The sequence below is a fragment of the Caretta caretta genome, chromosome 2 (assembly GCF_965140235.1).
Source record: "Caretta caretta isolate rCarCar2 chromosome 2, rCarCar1.hap1, whole genome shotgun sequence".
Classification (NCBI taxonomy): domain Eukaryota; kingdom Metazoa; phylum Chordata; order Testudines; family Cheloniidae; genus Caretta; species Caretta caretta.
This window is the reverse complement of record NC_134207.1, coordinates 22,124,749-22,130,748: the sequence shown is the minus strand read 5'-3', so window position 1 is coordinate 22,130,748 and position 6,000 is coordinate 22,124,749.

Here is a 6,000-nt window from a genome sequence, read left to right as displayed (position 1 = left end):
TTCTGCCCAGAACAAGTAGATGCATGAATCTGTGAGTCACTCCTTTATACAGTTTGGGGTGCTGATCTTGTCCTCATGTAACAGAGGACAAAGGTCCCATCCTCAGGGTGAAGTGTCAAAAGTCGTGTATAACTGGAGAGGTTATATTTGCATACACCTGACCCTAGTGATTTCCTGGGACACCCACTTAACTTTAAAAGATTCATTCTTGTCTGGCACATTGTTTCAAATAGTTTTTTGATGCTCATAACACTTCCCAGGGTTTACAATAACCATGTCTTCCCTCTAGAGAAGTTCCATACAATTCCACCATAATATCCAAATCTTTGCACTTTTCATACAATGAACTCCTAAAATACTTAAACTTAATTCAATAAGGTTTGTCCAGAATATTGCAGGGAATTGCCACATCTGTCACACCAACTCCCTGGGCTGGCGTGTTGTCCAGCCTTCCCAATTCCCTGGGCTGCTGTCTCAGGACGATTTTTTTCTAAAATTTGACATTTTTAATGGAAAGGAAATTGTTTTCCAGCCAGCTCAATAACTGAGACCCTAAGTAGAAGGGCTCAGAACTAAGGAGGGGTTGGGCATACTGGTTTATCACTTTACCCACTAAAGAAACTCCTTGCAGGACATGGTTAAGACACATGAGCAGGATAATGTGGGAAAGCTTGCATTAGTCCTGCATGCCATATGCCAAGTTTTGCAGTGATGTAGCTACACACCTAGCTACACACCTGCAATCGAAGCAAAACATGGGTAAACAGAGTTTACGCCTTCTCATTTGGGGAATAAAGTGTTGACTCACTCCTTCGCTCTCATGGTAAGCAAAGCCTGGCTGTGTGCAGTGCAATTTTAACGTCACTTCTGGTTTTTGCTCCGATGACATCCTTGCCTAAATCTAATTCCAAATAAATGCATCTCTGCACACCCTTAGTGCCTACCATGGCACTCTCTAGCCTAGTACACCAAAAAGGTTAATTTATGCACTTCTTTTTTAACCGCTACACCACTGTATGCACCAGGGCAAAACTCAGTGTATGTAGATGCACTGCACTGATGTGAAGTCTCACTTTCAAAATAGGGTAAGTTCCACTGGTGTAAGTCCCATTTTACACCATTGCAGCACATCTAGACAGGGGGTTTTCACCAGTGGTGCTGTAGTCATGTAGCTACACCAATACAAAATCCCTAATGTAGACAAGCCTTGATGCGAGAGAATGAGATTCTCCAGGGCTGTTAGGATACATTTCCTGGGCAGTATCCTTTAATCTCTCTCCATGCCTCAGCTCCCTGTCCATAAAACAAGGATAAGACGCTCACTTTGGGTGCGAGCAGAGTCTAGTTCAAATCCCATACAAGCCCTTACAAAAGCAGTGAAAATGACTGGAGACTTGCATAGACACTAAATTCACTGAAAATTTTTATTGAAAGGTACCGAAGGAAAAGCAAGAAGGAAAGAACATCCAGATTCTACTTAGACACTGGAAATGGCTTCACCTTCTTCCCAATGCTGCTTAAATCAGCATGGCTCAGCTGTTGCCCAGGGTAAAACATTGTGAATCAGCTAATGAAATTATTCATCTATTCATTTGCCTGAACACGTTAATAATTATGTGCCAAGGATTCATCAACTGTCTTGTTTCTTTCAAGATAAGCTGCTGCCATTCATACAATGCCACAGCCCCTTGCTCTCCCTAATGCCTTCAGAAACGCCCCGTTAAACTTGCCACACACATCGTGTTGGGAAAGCAGTTCATGAGAAAAACAATTGTACCTATTTTGGAGACAATCCCTTGCCACTTTTACAGTATGCAAAGTTACCTGACCCTGCCTGGGACCAGACGCTGGAGCATTCCATTGGACATTGTACCTTACTAACCCACAAATGTCTCCCTGTTTTCACCCAAGCAAGCTAATAGCAAGGTTGCCATTTCTCCCTGTAATTTGAACCTCAGCCATGGCCCTGTATCAGATGTTTCTCCTCTCTCCTTAACCAAATAGTTCCCACTAGTCACAAACTGGATTGTTTTTTGTTAAGTGTTTCCAATGTGCTTGGTGTTGTACACAGCACAAAATGTCAACAAATGTAATTGCTGGATCTCAGGAAGTGGTCTGCTGGGAACCACTAACTGGCAGCCTCATCACTAACTCAGAAACTTATGTGGCCCCAATTACTGTAGTGTCTGAGCATTTCAGAGGTTTTAGTAACTGACATAGAATCATAGAATATCAGGGTTGGAAGGGACCTCAGGAGATCATCTAGTCCAACCTCCTCCTCAAAGCATGACCAATCCCCAGTTTTTGCCCTAGATCCCTAAATGGAACCCCTAAAGGATTGAACTCACAACCCTGGGTTTAGCAGGCCAATGCTCAAACCACTGAGCTATCCCTCCCCCTTGTTTGAGAAACCCTAGATGAGATTTGCACACCTTGCTTCCATTTTCTGGTTTAACATATAGATTGGAGACATTTTTGTTCAATGCTGCTGCTGCTTTAAATGGGATCCAAGTTTTGCAACAATGACTCTTTGCTCTCAGATACCATGATGATAGATAATATAGGAATGGACTTTAATACAAAACAGCAACCCCCTGTGCCATCTAGTTCCCTGGACAGAATTCATCCTCAGCATATGCTTATAATGGGAAGAGGTAACTTGTATGGTTGGTTAGCTGTTCATACATCCAGACCATTTGGGGTTACACTTCAACACCATCTTCCAGACACCTACCAACTAATGAAGCCTGACTGAAGTATGTGGTTTCAGATAAATTACTTCTACTCTTGTTTCAAATTTTATCTGGTTCTCTGAAGCAATTGAAGGAAAACTGAAATATCTGGTCTGATTATAAGACTCCTTGGTGTTCAAAATGTTGGAAGCAACTATCGGTATATCTACACAGCAGTCAGGGATATGACTGTGGCATGTGTAGACGTACCCAAGCCAGTTTTACTCTAGCTGTTATGTTTTCATAGCGGACAAATGGAGAAATTAGATAAAAATATAAAATACTCTTGCTAGAAAGTTACAATATAACACTACTTTATTTCTTATAATTTAGAATGATATTGCAAAAGAACCCCAAAACAGAGAGAGACAAAGTAGGCTGCTCCCTAAAATAAAGAGGCATAACTCACCCCGTCTTACTCTAGGCAGCTGGCTTCCAACTGATTCTGATTGTAAGTTTCCCAGCAGAGCTCCCTAGCCTGCAAACAGAACCAGGAAACTCCATATTGATCAAGCGACAGTTTGCAATTCCAACACAATCCTCAGTACAACACACTAGCTAGCTTGAATAACAATAGAAATGAAGCTGGAGCAGCACAGGCCGCAGCATGGTCTGTACAAGCCTACCCAAGACCCTGGGTACATACTCAAGGGGCAAGCCTGTACAGCTAGTGCCCGTGTTGTCACGACTTCACTGTTATTGTCATTTGAGCTAGTGAGAGCAAAGCTAGCTTGGATTTGTCTGTGTATGCTGTAGCCATGCTTCTGATTACAGTGAAGACGCACCCTAAGAAGAGTTCCGTGTGGCTTGAAAGCTTGTCTCTCTCTTGTAGGACAGAAGTTGGTCCTATAAAAGATATTACCTCACCCACCTTGTCTATTTAAAGGGAAGTCCAGCTGACTGGTTTGGGCAGTATTTCTTTGATGGACAAGACCTTGAACCACCATCTAAAAGTTAAGGAGCCAACGACGTGACAAGCCGTGAAGTGGTAAGTCCAGAACATGTGCATAGAGTAAAAGCGTATCATTACAAAACACTTACCCTGATCAGCGCATCATTCCGGACTCTACCCTTTCGCCTCCGATGGCCTGATTTAGCAAAGGCACCGAAGCAAATGGGGCTAACTAACTTTAAGCACACGTTTAATTCATTGCTGATTCATGGCCATATTTCTTAGGGCTAATCTATGCTACCGCATATCTATCTATGCATCGATGCCGCTGTAGCGCATCTGGCGAAGACACACTATGCCAATGGGAGAGTACTCTCTTGGCAGCATAATTACTCCATGGACCTCAACAAGACGTGGAAACTATGTGGACACAACTTTAAGTCGATGTAACTTATGTCGCTCAGGAGGGCGGCTTTTTCACACCCCTGAGTGACGTAACCTATATCAACCTAAGCAGTAGTATAGACAATCCCTTAGACATCCCATAGTGGGGCAGCTGCTGCACTCCTGGAGAACAGGGGTTAAAAGCAGCCACAGCGGTGGCCAGCTCAATAAGGGCCCAGCTGGCCCTCATAAGAGGGCTGTGGGCCAGGAACTGAAGGAGTCTCTCTCCAGCCCTGGAGGGAGAAGGGCTAGCTGCCTGAGAGGAAGGTACCCGAACTGGAGCAGTGCTGGGGAATAGGGCAAGGAGCTGGGGAGCTCCAGCCTGGTAAAACCCCAGGCTGCAGGCCTTGTTGGAGGCCTACAGAGGTACTGGGGCTGCAGAGATACAGCCTGGGAATAGGCAAAGGCAGCAGGTCCTATCCCCTTGCCAGTGACGAGTGGCCATTACAGACTGCAGTCTGCCCCCAGTGAAAGGGGGCTAGTTGATGACTGGCAGTAGCCACTGAGGCAAGGTGGGGATAGAGGGTTGAGGGTTCCCTGAGAGGGGAGACCCAGAGTGTGGGGGTACTGCTGGGGCAGAACCCCGAGGAAAAGGGCACCGGAGTCCAGGAGGGACACGGGGCCTGAGGCAAATGAGACACTGGCCAGCAGAGGGCGCTCAGAGGCTGAAGAGCTAATTCCCAAGATGACCAGCAGGAGGTGCTGCACCAGTGGGTTTTCACTTTGCTACACATCCATTTCTGTTCAGCTTTAAGATCATACATTAGGTGCCTGCAGGAAGGGTATTAGGACTCTCACTTTTTAATTGAAACATCATTTGACAGGTTTCAGAGTAGCAGCCGTGTTAGTCTGTATCTGCAAAAAGAAAAGGACTTGTGGCACCTTAGAGACTAACAAATTTATTTGAGCATAAGCTTTCGTGAGCTACAGCTCACTTCATCAAGTTATTATTAGACTTATTTCAGATATTTGTGAAATATTTATGTAGTGTCCCACAAAGTATTAATAGCAAAGAGACTGCTCATAAATAAGTGTTCATCAGTGTAAGTAAAGGCTCCACAATCTGGCCCATTACTTGCTTTGTAGCATTTTATTTACATTATCAGAATCGCTTAAAAGTGCTGCGGCCTGAACCACAACTGTTTACAAGGCGGTGAACAACAGAAAGAGAGGGAGCCTCAGGCATGGAATACCACTTAAAAACACGTGACATGGAAAGGGACTTGCAAGTTATTCTTTTATAGCCTCAAAATATTTCTCCCAAGGTATTTTGTGTTACTGCTTCAGATAATCTTTTACTGGGCTCTTGAAAAACAGCTTCCACAGTGGAGAACAGCTTGAGAGGTTTACCTGTAAAAGCATAAGATGTCAGTCAAGATCATTTTGGTTCAGGCACTTTTTCTAATCTCACCTCTGGACAATGCTTGTCTTCTGCTCCCTATATTTTAGTGTCCTGTTTTGTAGATACAAAGTAAGCCTTTTCTTTTTAAAGTATAAAACAACTGAGGATCCATGTAGAAAATGCAAATTTAAGACACTTACAGCTCCTTAAAATGATTTAAAATGTACGTGGTTCATTTACTTTGCTGTCATCTCTATCAATTTAACTAAAAGAAAAAGAGTACTTGTGGCACTTTAGAGACTAACCAATTTATTTGAGCATGAGCTTTCGTGAGCTACAGCTCACTTCATCGGATGCATACCGTGGAAACTGCAGCAGACTTTATATATACACAGAGAATATGAAACAATACCTCCTCCCACCCCACTGTCCTGCTGGTAATAGCTTATCTAAAGTGATCATCAGGTGGGCCATTTCCAGCACAAATCCAGGTTTTCTCACCCTCCACCCCCCCACACAAATTCACTCTCCTGCTCAAAGTGAGCAGGAGAGTGAATTTGTGGGGGGGGGGGTGGAGGGTGAGAAAACCT